The sequence below is a fragment of the Wyeomyia smithii genome, chromosome 3 (genome assembly GCF_029784165.1).
Source record: "Wyeomyia smithii strain HCP4-BCI-WySm-NY-G18 chromosome 3, ASM2978416v1, whole genome shotgun sequence".
In the NCBI taxonomy this organism is placed as follows: Eukaryota; Metazoa; Arthropoda; class Insecta; order Diptera; family Culicidae; genus Wyeomyia; species Wyeomyia smithii.
The window spans coordinates 222917336-222937255 of record NC_073696.1 but is presented as its reverse complement, the minus strand read 5'-3'; the positions used below and the strand labels follow the sequence as shown (position 1 = coordinate 222937255).

The 19920-nt window shown below is 40.0% G+C and overlaps 1 long non-coding RNA gene across 1 annotated transcript in view; it reads right to left on the bottom strand.

Annotated features, from left to right (window-relative positions):
• Positions 1-15998: 15998 nt before the first annotated feature.
• Positions 15999-19920, bottom strand: part of LOC129730988 (uncharacterized) — a 38822-nt gene continuing 34900 nt past the window's right edge. Inside the window, exon 3 of the long non-coding RNA XR_008728945.1 lies at positions 15999-16407. This is a non-coding gene — a long non-coding RNA (uncharacterized LOC129730988). The remainder of the gene's footprint in view (positions 16408-19920) is intronic.

The window sequence follows — 19920 nt, the reverse complement described above, 5'->3', positions numbered from 1 at the left end:
TTTCAAAAAATCTATAATAATAGCTGCCACACAAAAGTATTACTCTTTTGTTACGATTTCAGAAAATAAGATACAAACGAAGCTGTTTTCAAAAGATGACGAATCATTTACTTATAATGTATATAAAATATAAGGTGAAACTACTTCTGTAAAGTATCTATGTCATAAAAAAATATGTTCCTAAGATAATAAAACTCGAAAATAAATATTTGATTCTTATATATATTTATATCACTTAGAACATTTAACTCTTTTCTTGAGAACCGTTCGCCCAATCGTTTTGTTGTCAAAGAATGAATTGTATATTTTTGATCAAGCTTCCAATGAACGAATGGTTTTTGCTGGAGAACCATGGACAAATCAAGAAAAACGTGTATTTTCCTAAATAATTATAATTTTTCGAGCTTAAATTAGAAATAACTCGCAAACAAATGCCTTTAGAATGTTTACTACCAAGAGCTTTTTGAATCAAAATGACTCTTTGCATCTTTTAAAATCATCAGAATACAAATATTTTGAAAAATGTTTGAATTAGAATTTTCATAAAAAAAAAAATCTACCATAAAAAAATAATTTTTCATTTCTCCATCCTGGACTTTTTTTTAAAAGTTGCGTGTTAACGTCAAGTTTCTTTAAAATAAAAAAAAATCAACTCTTTTTATTTAAATTGAAAGTCAATGTTTATTTTTAATTTTTTTTTGGTCAAAAAAAATTTTTTTTGTACAGTGTATATTTTTTATGGTGCATTTTTAATTCCCTACATCTCATTCTCAGACAGTTTTTCTATACAACCAACGGTTTCTGGACTACAATGCCTCGAATAAAACCTATGCCAAAAGGCATACGCCCTTTTAGAATGTAACTCATGGGTGTAAAAAATCTCTCCATCTGTGAAAAATGCTCAGTTTGCTAAGCCAAATACGTGTGCAAAGTTTCATTCAAATCAAACATGGTCGATTAAATTTTCGCGAATTTCCAGGCGATTTGAAATGATTCTGCTCAATTGGACATCCGTTGATTCAATTTTGTCAAAACCGCGAGACATTTCAAAGGCGTGCGGGACATTTTTGTTCAAACGCGGGACTTCTGGTCACTTCAGCTTTAGGGCAATTTTTTTTTCGCTTTTGACGATCAGTGTTACCAAAAGCTCCTTTTATGTTTGAAAAGACAGTAAGTTAGATTTCTTTTGCTTCCATGGATTTATCTATTTTTGCAGTCAGAGTTTGTATTGTATTCACTGTTGATATTGCGAATTAATACTTGCTTAGTGGAGAGGATGGTTTATCGTGGTAGTCAATGAGTTTTTTATAATTAAAAATGTCATAATGTTAACATAATGGAGGTTAGACTAATCAGTCTAAAGGTCTATCTTTTGAATACAAAATACAATCCACATTAAAAGGAGCACTTCTTCAGGAATCTACAAAGTAATTCCACCGTTCTGCCATGCCATGCGCAACATGTGAAGCAAATATACTAGTAAAAAACGATATAATAACTTTTAATTGCGGTTAAATATGACCAACAGAATTTTATCAGTAGCGAATGGCTGAACTATCAGTTGCAATATAACGTATAGCAAGAATAAAAGTAAGGAGGACTTGTTTTACGGCAGAAGTAAAAATGAGACAAGAACAAGAAGGAGAAAACATTTTTAGAAATAAAAATAAAAAAACCAGGGACATTTATTTTACTATATATTTTATTATTATGGCACCATTAGCAGAAGGATACTGGAAATCATATTATCTGACCGTCGTAAGAAGTTGCATAACACTTCAAAGAGCATTACAGAATTGGGGTTATTTTAAGTTGGTCTGACAAGGTTAAGTACTTGGGACTAATTTACGATAAAAAACTTATTTTCAAAGAGCACATTGAGAGTATACAAGCCAAGTGCATCAAATATACGAGATGTTTATATCCTCTCATTAACAGGAATTCTAAACTTTGTTTAAAGAACAAACTTCTGATTTACAAACAAATCTTTGGACAAATATTAGACCAGCAATGCTTTATGCTGTACCGATCTGGTCAAGTTGCTGTTCAACAAGGAAGAAAACGCTCCAAAGGATTCAGAAAAAAATTCTGAAAATGATTTTGAAGCGTCTTCCTTGGTTTGGTACACTCGTATTACATAGACTTACTGGTGTTGAACCATTAGATGCTATGTCAAATAAAATTATTAACAATTTTCGACAAAAATCGTTGCAATCCTCAATTGCTACGATAAGCTCTCTTTATAGCCAATAAGTTAGCAATTAAGTTAGTTATAAGTTTACTTCCCCTTTTCTGACAAGTGGGTTTAAATCCCTACGAATGATAAGTCCTTATTGCGAAAGCAAACAAATCCTAACAATTTAAATTACAAATTTCTAACAGTGTTGAGAAGTCACCATTTGTGATTGAACACACAAACTCATTACTTACTAACATTTATCATAAATACTTAAGCTACTAACAAATCCCCCCCTTAAAAAAAAAGCATTACAAAATTGAACTGATATGTTGTTGTTGATTTTATTTTAATTTGACATTTTCGCATGAAATTTACAAATTATTTGAATGGTGCAACACAGGTAAATTCGGTCTGCTCGCAAATGAAATATAGCGGAGTTCCGTAGCATTCTCTATTATTCCACGTCCAGGTCAATGCATACTTCGAAACATATTCTATTTGAACGCAATGCTCTATATAACTTTTATTGTTCGGCTCGTCTTCTCGCCAATTTGCATAGTTGACCGCCTCACCCGTTCCAGTCCAAATAGAAACACGAAGGTTCTACTGTGGCTGACAATCAGCGAGAAGGGGATGTCAAAGCTGCTCTTCTTTCGCTCCAAACTGACCGAAAACGAGAAAATGTATAGTTCGAACTGCCTGCCGAAAGTTGCGTAGTTCATCAAGAAATACTATGATGACTAAGACGCGATGTTCTGGCCGAATCTGGCATCAGGCCACTACTCGAAACGATCGTTAGAGGGGATGGAGCGACTGAATATCGATGTTGTACTCTATTCGTTGAACCCACCGAACGTCCCCCAGCTGCGTCCTTAAGAGTAAGATCTACTCCAACAATTTTGTTGCAAAACGGAGGAGGAATTGATAAATAAAACGAAGAAAGAAGTTAAAAACATGCCTACATGAATATTTTTACGGGGCCCTTGGTCTCTGGAAAATAATCTAAAATAGCCAAATACCACCTATGGGCATTCCCGGAATCGAAATAGTGCCCAGTGACCGAAAATCGACTTCAAAAGATTAGGATGGTGACCTTTGGCTACTAGAAATTTGCCAAATACCACCAAAAATATTTTTTTACAAACCCGGGATGATATTCAAAGACCGTAAATCGACCCCAGTTGCCATTTTGAATGTTTTCAGGGCCACCACATAGTTTCCACAAAGTTATTTTATCAGCGAATCCTCATTACAACCGGTTCCGGAAGGACCTTTTGAGGGCATATCATCACAATACCCAAAACCATCCAGCTCTCCACGAGCGGTAGTGGCGCATAGTGTACGCAGCTCGTTTTGACGTTTTCTATAGGACAGGTAAGGTAAGCACGTATATAACGCCTCTCGGGGCATGACGCCCCAGTCCTTTTATTTGGACACATGCAAAAAAAAGGAAATAGGGTAATCGCTCCATTATTCATCTCAACAGCTAGCTGCACCTATATTCATCTTATTTCTCTCATTCGTCCAATTTACCGTCAAATTTCTACAAATTTTTGATCTCGATCGATTGTGTTGTATGCCGATTTAAAATCGATAAACAAATGATGTGTGGGCACGTTATATTCACGACACTTCTGTAGAACCTGCTGTACCGCGAATATTTGTTCCGTGGTGGCGCGGGCACCCATAAATCCCGCTTGGTATTGCTTTACGAATTCCCTCGCGAATGGTGATAGTCGACGGCACAGAATTTGAGAGAGTACCTTGTAGCTGGCATTCAGCAACGTGATTGCACACTGCACCCTCCATCCAGTGATGAGGCACACTGTAACTTCCACTCCCCCGTTACTACCTCCTCCTCCCTCAAAACTTGGCAATAATCTAGTGTAGCGCCTTAGCCAGTGATTTACAACCATGTTTCAATAGCTCGCTGGGGAGTTGGTTCTAACCTCCTGGAGATCAGGGGCTGGCAATCTGTCGTCATCTGCGCGTACAACGAGATCTACTACCACTTCGTCGTCGACCTCTGCTACATCGCCATTAAGGTGTTCATCGTAGTACTGCTTCCACCTTTCATTCACCTCACCTTTGTTCGTGAGAAGCTTGCCGTCCAGGTCCTTGCATATGTCGGCTTGTGGCACATACCCTTTGCGGGAACTGTTCAGCTTCTCGTAGAACTTTCGTGTGTCATTCGTACGGTACAGTTTAGGGACGAATGACCGTTTGGGGTTGAAGTCCCTTCAAAAGAAATCAATCAATCAGCACGGTACAGTTTCTCCATTGCCTCGCGATCTCAATTTCTCCCCCTGCGGTATCTTCTACTTTTTTAAATGAACAAAACTGTTCATTGAAGTTGCTATGCTATGTTGCAACATTTTGATGGATTTCTCTCCGTTACTGCGATTGTAAATTACCTGAACTACAGAAGATATCAAAATGTGTTGCGTCCATTCTGCCCCTGTTTACATAGTTGACGTAACAACAAACATCATCATTGAAAACCGCGTTTTTGTTATTTTAACCCAAATAATTATATTGAGATACAATTTTAACAAACTAGTCTGTCAATTTTATGAAGATTGATGTTTGAATAGAGGTTCCATGGATTATACGAGTCTTCCCATGGTTATTAATCCAGGAAAACGAATAAACATGCATTTTTCTCGCAGATTGTTCGCATAGCTTGGCGTAAAAACTCGACTACCGTCTGCCGGGGTGAGATTAAGCCACGGGGGTGAGATTAAGCCAAAACGGGAAATGTTTGTATGTTGAATTACTTGAGATTTATAGAACCTAATACCTCAAATTCAATACTTTATGAAACGTGACATATTTATTCACAATTGCAAATGGAATATAGATAATATCAGTGAACTGTTTCACTTAAATAATGTTTCAAAGTACAGGGTGAAAAACATGCGGAAATAACGTTATCCAAAAATGCCCCAGGCAAAACAACCCGATCAAGAAATCACATCAACTTACTGCTCAGTTGGTACGTTAGGATGTCGTCTCCAATGTTTTGACGAATTATCATGCATTGAGCCTGTGTTGCCTCAGAAAATAATGTTTTTCTAAACTGTACACTTTTCGAGCCCTTTTGGGGTGAGATTGTGCCAAGCTATAATGAACGGTACAGTTTGCGGAATTCACATTCAAGACAAAATTATATCAGTATACACCAAAACACTTGCTTTGTTTACATAGGGTGTGTTGTCTAGCTTTGGTATTATTTGAAATAATGACTAAAAGCTTGAAAACAGTAAGCAAATAACGGTTAGATGGAAATTTACAATGTATCAGTCATTGTAAATTATTTATGGAATGTAACAAAATTCTGTACACCTATTCTATATAAACTGATGACTTTTAAAGCGAGAAAGGAGGGTTGTGGGTACGTTTCCAGCGGTTTGAGATCTCCAATGAAATATATAGTGGTCAATGTCACATAATAATTGAAACAAAAAGTCTTCGCAGATTTTATGTCTTAACGTTTTCCCTTTCTAAGCTACCTTGAGACGCCACTATGTATATAGAGACTGTCCATAAGCCATGTTCTCATAACTAGTTACTTCAGATATCGATTTGATCCAGTCATGCATTTTTCTATAATTCATATGAAACGTAGTTTCTGGTCAACCCCCAACAGCCCCTTAATAGTCCACGTTGTTTATGGTCATCCCTATACTTACTGTTTCATCATGTTATTCGTGTGAATTATTCGTAGATACACTACTGTTCATTTAACAGGTATGAAATTCAACTTTTTGTTTTTGGCACAATCTCACCCCATAGAAGGGGTGAGTTTAGGCCAAAGTTCACTTAATTTTAGCAAAATTATAATTTATTGTAACTTAACCATATTTGCGGCAGTCGTTAACTAAACATTTAAGTGTGCATTGACGTGATTTGGATCAAACTCATTGCCTAAATGTGTACATTAAAAGCTAAGGAACAAAAATGTATCCTTTTTTGGCACAATCTCACCCCGGCAGACGGTACTTCCTACTCTGCCTCGCAGTTGAATTAGTTTTATCAATCATGTTTCGGTCAAACGTCAGTTATTGTCCATCGGAAGTTAGACAAATACGCACAAACACACATACACACACAAACACATGCACAAAAACTTACATTTACGCTAAGGTGGGTAATCGTTACCTGGAGAAATGCAAACTTGACAGCACAGAGCCAGAACAAACTTTTTTTTTGTTCAATTTAGGCCCCCAGACAATGCTAAACCTGCCGAATATGGATTACTCGTGCCTCTGATTGGTGCATTACATATGCATGTACACTAAGATCGCTTTTTACGCGGTTTTTTCACGCGGGTTTTTTTAGGCGGATTCCGCAATTTACGCGGCTTTTTTACGCGGCTTTTTTACGCGGATTCCGGAATTTACGCGGTGTTTTTTTTGCGTGGATTTCGGTTTCCCTTCACTCGGAATGCAGAATTAACGCTGGTTTTTTTTACGCGGATTCCGGAATTTACGCGTTTTTTTACGCGGATTCCGGAATTTACGCGGTTTTTTTACGCGGCTCGTATCCCCTGCGTAAAAAGCGACTTTAGTGTACATGAATTTGTATGAAAATTAGTATAGGAAAACTTTTTGCATGTTAGAGAGCTATCGATCAATCCACTTCCGGTTGTATCAGGATTGTTTGGGGCCCCAAATAGAACCATAAAAACGTTCTGGCAAATCGATTAAATTTACCCACCGTAATATACACACACGTTTTAATTATTTCATGTAATGCAAATATCCACTAGTAGGGGGAAAGGACACGGTGACTTTAGACCTTCCTGAGGCTGAGTGCTTGTAAAAACATTAATATACAATACAAGAATTCAATCCCCCTTTCCTCTTTTCCCCTTTCCATGGAATGTTTGTCGAATTAAACGACTTAACTTAGACAAACAGACAGAAGTTAGACAGTCGAGTAAAACGACTTAACATAGACAATTGCACCTTGTATGGAGTGACGCCAGTTTTTGCAACCAATTGACAGTTACGCCAAAACGTTTTTCCAATATTTCTCAAAAGTTTTAGAACAAAATAGTTTTCTTTTCATTTGTAGTGTATGCAAAGCCGGATTTACCATTGTGGAGGCCCGGGGCCCAATTTACAGTGGGGGCCCCGAAAAAAAAAACAAAACCGTTTTTTTATCGTACGATTAAATCGTATTCAAAAATTACCAAAAATTTGTTAGATTTTTTTTTTCAGAGAACTTATTAATTAAATAATCAACATTCAACTCTTTCAGAATAACGAACTCTCAACTTAACGATGCTAAGTTTGACAGCTTTTCATTCTTCATAGTCGTACGCAACCTATTTTCAATCATCTTCATCTTCGAAAAAGACCTTTCTCCAGTTACGTTCGAGATCATTATGCCTTGTTTAGACTACGCTACATATCATTTGATATCGCCAGATGATATTGGGTATCACTTCGGGTGTTCACTCTACAGTCAGATGATGTGGTTTGACATTTACTTTGGTAATTGAAAAGAGAAGAAAACAAAAACAGGTCAAGGCAAAAACAAGACAACAAGAGCAATGTAATTAGGATAGGGATTTCAGCTAGTTGGCTCGCACCGTCAAATGTCTTTTGGTCGTGTTGCCAACTGCTGAAAATCTGGTTTTTATTGGTTTTCGAACATGATATCCGCGATACCAGTAGCCGAGGTGATATCCAATGACAACTGGAATATCAGGAAATATGGATATGACATGGTGCTATGGCCTCGACAGTACGAATGGCCCGATATCATGTAATATGCAGTTTAGTGTGAACGGGGTATTAAAGAGTTTTTGATTCTTTTCTTCGTGTAATCTTCTTTTTTGAGCTCCACTTTGATATACACGCGGGGTTTTGTGGCGATCGCACATTTCGAAAAAAAAAATGTAATAATAAATTCGGTGCTTGCTTTCTGTTTACAGCCAGATCTAAAATCCGAAAACTTTTTCTTGATATCTGAAAAAATTCTACCGCAATTTGAAAAATTGTGATCCACAGGCAAAAATTTGCACACAATTTGAGAAAGACTGCGCAAATATATGGCGACCCCGGCAATCTGAATGTATGTTTCTTAGGGAAAGGAAGCTGAATCAACGAAAAAGAGCATTTTGGTCATTTTGGCTCTTACGTCAACTATGTAAACAGGGGCAGCATTGTCCTTTCACAAAATAAGTACACCGTGAGACAAAAATAAATTTTTCGGAAAAAAACAGCAAGATGATTATACAAATCTCTATCTATATATCTCGATAGCTCACTTTTTATGAATTTGGTTTCAAAAAATAGTTAGCTGAACTTGGAGGAATAAAAAAATGAAAAAAAAATCAAATTTTGTCCAAAATAACAATTTTTTCAATTTATTTTACAGTGATGCTTATTACGGGAGTCACTTCACGGTGATATTTATTCCACTCTAACGCTCAATTTACTTTTTCAGACCAATTCCCGATTCCACTTCAAGTGAGGTGACAAAAATTACCTCCGTGAAGTAGGATTCACAGTGAAGTGAAATTGAGAATAGGACAAGTGAAATGAGGTTGTTTTTCAGCTCAAAAATTTCTCAGTCCCAGAAAGTCGTTTTTTGCATTTTTAAGACATTTGGCATAAAAAAATGTTTTTTCGGTATCGAAAATTTCATGACCTAGTGTGCATTTTTTCATCGGGCAAAAGCTGAAACTTTGATCGCTTCGAGGCACGGATCAAATTCTGATTCGCTTCGTTACTGAAGAATAAATCCAACATTTACCATAAGATCACAATTTAATCAATTTTAAGACTCATGTCATCTTCGTGGAATCATTTCACCGTTCAAAATGGTCTTGAAATAATTCCACGCGAAACGTCGCTTTTTCCATTTTCACTTCACTCATATGACACTCATCATAACCCAGATTCATTCTGTGCCGAACACGCATCAGTATCGGATGTGGTTGGTGATCGCTCCGATAGAATATAAAACAAAAGACGCGCGAGCAAGTGTTGGCATTGTTTGCCTGGTCGAGTGAAGGTTCAAGGTCGCCCGCCTTTGTGCAACTGTTTCGCATTGTGGCTGTTTGCTGGTGCGTAAGCCGATTTGGCTGCTAAGTGATTTGTGCTACAGCAGTGGACGAGAATCTCAACACAAAGGAGGAAAAAGAAGAAGCCAACAGTTGACAGCGAGTTGTGTCGCTGTGCTGAGTGATCGCACACCCGGCTCGCTGCTGGTGGCTGTTTGGAGCTGCTGTATTGGTGCTGCTGGCTGTAACGGCTGCAGCTGCGACCGTTCGGACAACCAACCCTGCTGAAAGGAGAAGTAAAGAGGTACGTGTTCTGTCGGCGCTAGTGCGCCAGATTTAGCGCGATGGATGTAGATCCCTCGCCTCCCTCGCCTCCCGTGCCACCATCCCCGAACCCCTCCGACCCTGTCTCTCCTGCCAACCCTTCCTCTGTTAATTCTCCAGTCCCCCCTCGCCCCAGGCTTTACCCGGACGGATCTCAGGGCAACTTTACTGTTTTCTTTCGGCCAAAAGCAGGACCGAAATCGAAACCGTTAAACATCCTGCAGATTTCGAAAGACCTGACGGAGGGGTACAAGGCCGTGACCGAAATCTCCAAGGTCAGACCCAACAAGCTCCGTGTCGTGGTCAGCGACCTGGAACAGGCCAACGCTATTGTTCGCTCCGAGCTTTTCACACGCGAGTATCGCGTTTATATACCCGCACGAGACGTGGAGATCGACGGTGTCATAACCGATTCGAGTCTGTCGGTCGAGTGTATCTTGGCAAGCGGTTTTGGCTGCTTCAAAAATGCTTTGTGTCACGACGTAAAAGTAAAGATCATAGATTGCAAGCAATTGCGGTCTGTGTCTCTTGTCAACGGCACAAAAGTGTACACTCCGTCAGACTCGTTTCGTGTTACGTTTGCCGGATCTGCTCTCCCTAGCCACGTCTCGATCGATCGGGTTCGTCTGCCTGTGCGATTGTATGTACCCCGTGTTATGAATTGCACCAATTGCAAGCAGCTAGGCCACACAGCCGCCTACTGCTGCAATAAGGCACGATGTAGCAAGTGTGGAGAAACTCATGCGGACGATTCTTGCAGTGTAAATGCTGAAAAATGTATTCACTGCGGGGCAAATCAGCATGAGCTCTCCACATGCCCGGTGTACATGCAGCGCAGAGATAAAATCAAGCGGTCACTTAAGGAGCGTTCAAAGCGATCTTACGCTGAGATGCTGAAGAAGACCGTGACCACTTCTACCATAACATCGAACTCCTTTGATCTGTTGTCCCCTGATGAAACCGATTCTGACGATTCACCAGCGGGAACAACTTATGCCAATCCTGAGGCGTCTAGAAAGAGGAAAAATATTTCCTCTCCTAAACTTCCCCGAAAAGGTCCTTAGATTTCCCAAAGTGAAATGAAAGTTACAAACAAACCAAACAGTGCTGGGGAAAAACCGAAGCAAACTCCTCCTGGGCTTGCAAATTTAAAGTCCCAGAAGGAGTTCCCAGCACTGCCAGGAACATCTAAAACCCCAGTTGTTCCTTTTGCACTCCCAGTTGATGAAACAAACTCTGGATTAGTGAAATTTTCTGACATTGTGGACTGGATTTTTGAAACTTTCAATGTACCCGATCCAATTAAAATATTTCTTACAGCATTCCTCCCAACAGTTAGATCATTTTTGAAGCAGTTGAATGCCCAATGGCCCCTCCTTGTAGCGATTGTATCCTTCGATGCCTAATTCATCTGCGTATACGAAGGATTCTATCTCTGTCCTACAGTGGAATCGTAGAAGTATTTTACCAAAAATGGATTCATTTAAAGTTTTAATAAATAGAAACAAATGCGATGCATTTTCCCTTTGTGAAACTTGGCTTACTTCAAATATTGATTTCAATTTCCATGATTTTAATATTATTCGCCTTGATCGAGACACCCCATATGGAGGAGTACTTTTAGGGATTAAAAAGTGCTATTCTTTCTATCGTATTAACCTCCCCTCGATTCCAGGCATCGAAGTTGTCGCATGTCAAATGACAATACAAGGTAAAGAGCTTTGTATTGCCTCAATATATATTCCTCCCAGAGCACAGGTTGGGCAACGGTTGCTCTTTGATTTAATAGAACTTCTTCCCTTGCCACGTTTGATTTTGGGAGACTTCAACTCTCATGGTGTGGCTTGGGGTTCCCCCTACAATGATAACCGCTCCTCTTTAATCTATAACCTTTGCGATGACTTCGACATGACTATTTTGAACAACGGTGAAATGACACGTATCCCGAAACCTCCAGTGCGCCCAAGCGCTTTGGATCTATCCTTATGTTCGACGTCGCTACGGTTGGATTGCACATGGAAGGTAATCCTCGATCCTCACGGTAGCGATCATCTGCCTATTCTAATTTCAATTACTAACGGTTCAACTCGCATGCGACCAATTAACATTCCGTATGACCTCACACGGAATGTCGATTGGAAGTTATACGAGGAAATGATTTCAAAAGCGGTCGAGTCGATTCAACATCACCCACCACTTGAAGAATACAACCTCCTCGCGGGCTTAATCCTCGACGCCGCGTTGCAAGCCCGAACGAAGAAATATCCCGGCGTAACGATCAAAGAGCGGCCTCCAACTCCGTGGTGGGACAAAGAGTGTCTACACGCAAAGATCCGACGCGTTTTTGGCCTTCCAGAAGGGAGGTATACCCGACGACTATATACGGTATTCGGAGCTTAATACCAAGCTTAAAAGCCTGGCTAAAGCAAAGAAACGCGGATATTGGCGTCGGTTCGTGAACGACACGTCGAGGGAGACATCGATGAGCACTCTTTGGAACACAGCCCGAAGAATGCGGAATCGCGTAACGGTCAACGAAAGCGAGGAGTCTTCAAGTCGGTGGATATTTGATTTTGCCAGGAAAGTATGTCCGGACTCTGTTCCTGCGCGAAACTTTGTTCGCGATACGTCTCCGGGTCACGACGCGATAGAATCACCTTTTACGATGGCAGAATTTTCAGTTGCCCTCCTGTCCTGTAACAATAACGCACCTGGGTTAGATAGAATCAAATTCAACTTGTTGAAGAATCTACCCGGCAATGCCAAGAGGCGCTTGTTGAACTTGTTCAATGAGTTCCTGGAGCAAAACATTGTACCGCAGGATTGGAGGCAAGTGAAGGTGATCGCCATCCAAAAACCAGGGAAACCAGCTTCTGATCACAACTCTTCTAGGCCGATTGCAATGCTATCCTGTATCCGGAAATTGATGGAAAAAATGATACTCCGTCGTTTAGACCACTGGGTCGAATCAAATGGTCTACTATCAGATATTCAATTTGGCTTCCGCCGTGCCAAAGGGACGAATGATTGTCTTGCGTTGCTTTCAACAGATATTCAGCTGGCGTATGCTCGCAAAGAACAAATGGCGTCTGCGTTCCTGGACATTAAGGGGGCTTTTGATTCCGTTTCTATTGACATTCTATCGGGCAAACTTCACCGACAAGGATTTTCTCCAATTTTGAGCAATTTTTTGCACAATTTGCTGTCCGAAAGCACATGCATTTTACGCACGGCGATTTGGCAACTTTTCGCATTAGCTACATGGGTCTTCCCCAGGGCTCATGTTTAAGCCCCCTTCTTTACAACTTTTATGTAAATGACATCGACGTATGTCTGGCAAACTCATGCACGATAAGACAACTTGCAGACGACAGTGTAATCTCTGTTACAGGAGCCAAAGCTGCCGATTTGCAAGGACCATTGCAAGATACCTTGGACAATTTGTCTGCTTGGGCTTTATAGCTAGGTATCGAATTCTCTCCGGAGAAGACTGAGATAGTAGTTTTTTTATAGGAAGCATGAACCTGCTCAGCTTCAAACACAATTAATGGGTAAAACGATTTCTCAGGTTTTGGTACACAAATATCTTGGTGTCTGGTTCGACTCTAAAGGCACCTGGGGTTGTCACGTTAGGTATCTGATGAAAAAATGTCAACAAAGAGTGAATTTTCTTCGTACAATAACCGGACAATGGTGGGGAGCCCACCCAGGAGACCTTATAAGGCTTTACCAAACAACGATATTGTCTGTTATTGAATACGGGTGTTTCTGCTTCCGCCTCGCAGCAAACACACATTTGATCAAACTGGAGCGAATACAATATCGTTGTTTGCGTATCACCTTGGGTTGCATGCAGTCGACCCATACGATGAGTTTGGAGGTCTTAGCTGGAGTACTACCATTGAAAAACCGCTTCTGGAGCCTGTCTTCTCGTATTCTAATCAAATGTGAGGTCTTGAACCGTCCCGTGATTGAAAATTTTGAAAGGTTAATCGAACCTAATTCTCAAACCCGTTTTATGACATGTATTTCAATCACATGTCCCATAATATTAACCCTTCTTCGAATATTCCAAATCGTGTCGACTTATCAAATACTTCTGATTCTACTGTGTTTTTCGATACATCCATGATAGAAGAAACTCGTGGAATCCCGGATCCTTTACGCGTGCAGCAGATCCCCAAAATTTTTCCAATAAATATCGAAACATCAATTGCGACAATATGTTCTACACTGACGGATCACTTCTTGATGGGTCCACTGGCTTCGGTATTTTCAATAACAATTTAACCGTCTCCCATAAGCTTGATAATCCTGCTTCTGTTTACGTCGCAGAATTGGCTGCAATTCAGTACACCCTAGGGATTATCGAAAAAATGCCCACGGACCATTATTTCATCTTTACGGACAGTCTCAGTTCCATTGAGGCTCTCCGATCGATGAAAGATGTTAAGCACTCTCCGTATTTCCTGGGGAAAATACGGGAGCATCTGAGTGCTTTATCCGAAAAATCGTATCAGATTACCTTAGCGTGGGTCCCTTCTCACTGCTCGATACCGGGCAATGAGAAAGCGGACTCTTTGGCTAAGGTGGGCGTAACAAACGGTGGAATTTATGAAAGACCAATTGCCTTTCATGAATTTTTCTCATTTGTACGTCAGAATACGATCATCAGTTGGCAAAATGCTTGGACCAGAGGGGAACTGGGAAGGTGGTTACATTCCATAATCCCCAAGGTGTCGACGAACGCGTGGTTCAAGGGGTTGGATGTAGGTCGGGATTTCATTTGCGTGATGTCCCGGCTTATGTCCAATCACTATAGATTTGACGCGCATCTCCGTCGTGTTGGGCTCGGGGAAAGTGGTATCTGTGCCTGTGGTGAAGGTTATCATGACATAGAGCACGTTGTTTGGTCATGCCCTGTACACCGTGACGCCAGGTCTGAATTAATAGCTTCCCTGCAGGCCGAAGGTAGGCAGTCGGCTGTTCCTGTTCGTGATGTCTTGGCGAGCCGTGACCTATCCTACATGTCCCTTATATACGTTTTCCTGAAATCCATCCACGCCCCAGTTTAGTCCTGCCCCCTTCCGCCTGCATCCAGCCTAACGACAAGAACACGTTAAGACCCCGGATCCGGAAACAGCAATCAGACCCGCACGATACTCTCAAGGCCCGAGGGAGACAACCCAATATGCCAGTCCGTAATATCTTGGCCCAGCAGCGGAACATGTGCTTACCTATGGCAATGAAAACCATCATACAGTAAACCAGTGCTTTTAATGCAAAATATTATAGCTTTAAGTTACATTTAGTTTCAGCTCGTAGTCGGCAGCGAGGATAAAAAATTTGCTTTTAGTTATTAAGATACTTTAGAAAGTAAGCTACCAGATATAATTGGCGCCGTTAAACATTAAATTGTATTTGTGCCGTGTCAAATAAATTATAGATGAACAAAAAAAAAATAACCCAGATTCCACGGTAGATGTCACTTTGCGATTTGTTTGTCACTTGGGTGAGTCCCGTAATAGGGCTTTATTCACTTCACTTTGATTTCATAGTGAAGTGACTCCCGTAATAAGCACCAGTGTAGGTATATTTTTTCAGAAGGATAAAATTATTATCCACAAATTTGCCGAAGATACTATGCCAATCAAACAAACCGTTTTCTAAAAAAGTTATTTTTGCTGGGGTCACCAAAATTTACAGGAATGGTTAAATAGTTATAATCTTTCATTTTTGTCAGTTTGCGGTCTAGGGCAAAGTCTGTGTTTACCAGTGTTGTTGAGCCGTGTCAACTATATTTATTGAATAAAAAAAAACTAAAAAGAAAGTAATATTTTACAGAACTTTATTTCGAAAAAGCATGCAATCGTTTGGAAACGGCTTAGCTGATAACTCCTAATAAATTCTCTTTGCGTGATTCCTTCAAAATTTTTCAACTTTTTGGGTCTTCCTTCGCGTGGGCAGTCTTCAACATCGAAATTACCGTATTGAAATCGATGGAACAAACCACAGCTCGTTGTATGACTTGATGTAACTTTTTTTTTAACTCGCGATGCGCTTCAGCCGCCGTAATCTTCTAATAAAACGACGATTATTTGGCACTAAATCAGATTTTTTCACACAACTAAAAGTATATGAAACTACAATAAAATTACTAACATATCAATGGCGCTATCTATTGCCTGATGGCGATAACTTAGTTGAGTATCTATTATATTATTAAAAATTGAGATATCCAGACGAGACTATCGTATTGAGACTTAACAGTTTTTCTACCATGAGACTACATGAAATAAAAATCGAGACTTTTGCACTGTGAAGCACTTCTCGAACGGTGTGGATTGTTGAGTGAGTCCATCGGAGATTGAACGTTCGGCACGCGGAAACTCCAACGCCCATTGGCTGTCAAATGTCGCCAACGGTGGTGGAGTTACCAGGCTCCGTAAACGTTGTATTTTTATTCTTTTCCTTTTGGTGAGTTGGGGTTTGTCGTTTGTCGGCTGCTGTAATCTCTCACCTTTTTCTGTGAACCTTTTCCATTTTTTCTCCTACTGAATAGCATTAGTTATCAACGCTTTTAAATTACCATTAATAAATTATTCCGTTTGTACACTATGTATTGACACCTGTTGATTCCTTCGTGGAGTGGAACTTGCCGCACAGCACTTTCATTTTCAATGGCTGCTTCCGCTGCTCCAATGTGCTAGTTTGATTATTTCATGGACCCGACCGGACCCGCCGCTGGAACACGTTTCCAGTCTGACTAGCAGGTTACTGCTGTACGTGCTTCGGAAATCTGGTAAAAATAACCGTCTTCTCCTGTTGATTATGGTTTGGTATATACGGTGCTGCACTTTGGAATAGGGGGACGTGCCTCGAATGCCTAAAATGGTATTAATTTTGCATAAATATTCGCACAGAAAACTGAGGACAGTGATTTGTGTGGCCGCTTACTGTGTAGCCTATGTGTGTTTGGGTTATAGGCGGATAGGCTGTCAAGCGGATATGGAACCCCCGGTTAGGCGGAAGCTGACGAGCGCCGACCTTATTTTTCTTTGAATGGGTATGACACTGACGAGATTGGCAGATTTGGCGTTTTATTCTGAGCGGTGTGTTTGAGAGTGGGGAATACAAATATTGCTGTGATTGTTTATCTATGCGTAACGTAATAAAAAAGGTTTTTTTTTTCACAATTTACTGTATATTTATATTACATAAAATACATGCAAGAAAAATAGTTGTAACGGCATCGCACTATAAATAAGAATACATTAAACATTCTTAGCAAAAAAGTAAAAAAAAACAAAATGTTTCCACGAAGGGGATGCTAATGATGATGACGATGTATGCAAGGGCAACCGGAAGGTTGCTCATCATGTCATCTGCGGAAACAAAAGCGCATCGTAGCAGGGCAACAATGTACATAAACCGGTGCGAAGGAATCGTGGAACCACGCGGAATAAAACGGTGCGGTCGCGAGCTGCAGTCACGAAAGCGGTAAAATTACAGCTCATAAACATAATGATTACATAATTAAGTAGAGCATTTCAACACGCATCGTTTAATCGTGCACGAACACAAACTCATACACGTGTAAATCCACCGCGGGATAATCGCAGTTTAATTCCTTCCCGTGAGCCTAAGTAGGAATGTTATTGTTGGGTTGAGAAATAATTGCATTGAGTTGGTGACCATCTTGGAAGTTGACCTTATACCTTATAACAATATTGAAAAGATGTTAATTTGTAATTCATATACGCTTACGAGTGCGATTTATGACAGTCTATGCCAAATTCATTTGTAACGAAAAAAAATGTTATAAACATACAACAATATTTATAGTTACATGCAGTTTTCTCCCAACTATGAGTACTGGTAATTTAATAAAACTACATCAATTAATAAAAATCAGTTAGAACTTGTTTGCATTGGAATTGTCATTAGTCCTCCCGGACGAACACATACGATTCGCATAGATTCTCTAGGATTCCTCACATTGGATTCGTGAGCGTCCTTGAAAAGGATTCCTGAAAAAAGAATCCTCAGGAATGCCCTGTATATGGCTCTCGGATTCTTGAATAAGAATCCTGAGTGGGAATCCTCCGGATCGTGTTTGCGATTCCTTTCACGATTCCATCACCGAGTTAAAGGTATCCTGGGGATTCTTTCTCAGGATTCTCTGCGTGTTAGTAAGGGCTATTAGATCGCGTTAATTTTACTGCATTCTCGATGGAAAACAAAATATAATTTGTCTGAAAATCTCTAAAAGTCGTTGCTTCAAATAGGAAAAATCACTAATTAACTTCGTAATCGAGAGGAGCGCTGATAAAAAAAAATCGAAACGAAAAGTGATTCTACATTTGGTTCATAATCGTTGAAAAAACTACAACAAGTTATAAAAGATTGAAAAGGGGGAAAATGTTCGAAACTGTGATTCGCTTAAAAACGCTTATATATTTAAAAAACAGTATTTTTTTCGTTTTTATCAACATTCGGTTTTTTCATCTACTCTAAATTTACGCACGATTTTCTCACGCTTTCTATTTCGATTTAATCACGCTTTTTCAAAAGAACGAAAATCAACCATGTTTATCAACACTCTCAATGGCCAGCATCCTCTCTCGATTTGAATCTTTTGGATTTCAGCATTTGAAGATACATAAATGCTGGAATAGCTGGGTGATAGACTTTGGACACTTCGAAGATCTGTTCGGTGAAAATTTGAGATGAATTGACGATCGAAGTCGTGCATGAAGATAGAGTGTCTCTACAAGTGCTTCATATATGAGCCGTTGAGAGCAAAAGTGGTACATGTGCCATTAGGTAAATTTTTCAGGAGACGCGATAAACGAAAACACTCAAATAGTTAATTATTTTCAACAATTTTTTCCAACATAACTGCATTAAATCATTGCTGAAAAGGTTTCAAAAGACGGTACATGAAAACATAACGAGTTCTGGTTGAGAAACTTACACAAACTTCAATGGAAAAACATGTACCACTTTGGTTCTATGGGAAAGATAATGACAACCAGAAAACGTTGAGAGTAAAAGTGGTACATGTCCAGTGTGAGCATGAATGATGCATTATAGCTCTCTGATTTGAAGACTTAGAACATTAATATCTTCAGCAGAGTTGTCCAAGTGATTGAGTACTATTCAATGATGATGTTTGTTAAGGAATTCTGTCTCTTCGTGGCGCTAGTGTATATGTATTTGGTAACAGTATACGATTTGATACTGAAATAGGTGAAACACTAGCGCCACGTAGTGAGAAATTTTCAAAGCAGACAGATCTTCATCTAAAAGTACTCAATCACTTGACCAACTTTGCTGAAGACATGATTGTTTTATATCCTAAGATCCTCGACTTACAATTTATCTAACATGCACAGACTGGACATGTACCACTTTTGCTCTCAACGAAATGGTGATTATGTTATTTACCAAAAATAGTTTTGGCTATAACTTTGGTTTGGGTTGTCAGATCTCGGTTTTTCTTGGACATACTAGTACATTACTGCGTTCTGCATCAATTTATGCAAAAAACCCAAAAAGTGCAAAAATGGCACATGTACCACTTTTGCTCTCAACGGCTCATATGACCTGTTCGAATTCTGCCTCCATAACAAAATATAGCCTAATGAGCATTCAAAGAGCAAAAAAGCGAATCCAAGCATGTTCTAAAGTTCTGATATAATCACTAATTCAGTTCAGGATCGCTGGAAACCGCTCTTCAAAGTCAGAAAAGGTGAAAAATTTAGCTCAAAATAGTACCGCGAGTCCTAATGATCCTGACAGGGTTCAATGTAGGTGATCCTTACAGGGACCAACACGCTTCTCACATCATCGATGCAAGTTTCAATACGCACAGACTAGCTGGAAGGAGTCGGATGGATCTCAGGTTGTGGATAGCGAAACAGTCTTCAGATATGGAGGGTAGATGCGAATATGATGGATAAGTACCCCGAGGGGCCGAGAGATGCGTAGTGGGCTCTACACAATCTCCCCTAACGACTCCTAAAAGGCGAGTCTGCGCTGCTGTAAGCGTCTTAGCCAAAAAACCCGGTGCGCCTGTTCTCCAGGAGGAGCGGCCCAAAACCGCGTTGGTACTTCAGAGGCATGTTTGTCTTTTCTCCTCAGAAAACCTCTAGAGTGCAGGAGAACATCTTGCACTGCGAAAACAACTGCTCTCACATTAAAGAGCAAATCAACGCACATGCCAAAAGAGAACGACGGGCGATTTTTATCTCGTGAGCTTCCTGAAGGCACCGTGGTGAAATCTGAAATTTCTCTCTTGCGAAACAATGAACTATGGTGTACTTTCTCACACGTATGGACATCACGCACAATAATTACACAGCAGAGCATGGCAGAAGAGGAAAAGAGATTGGGA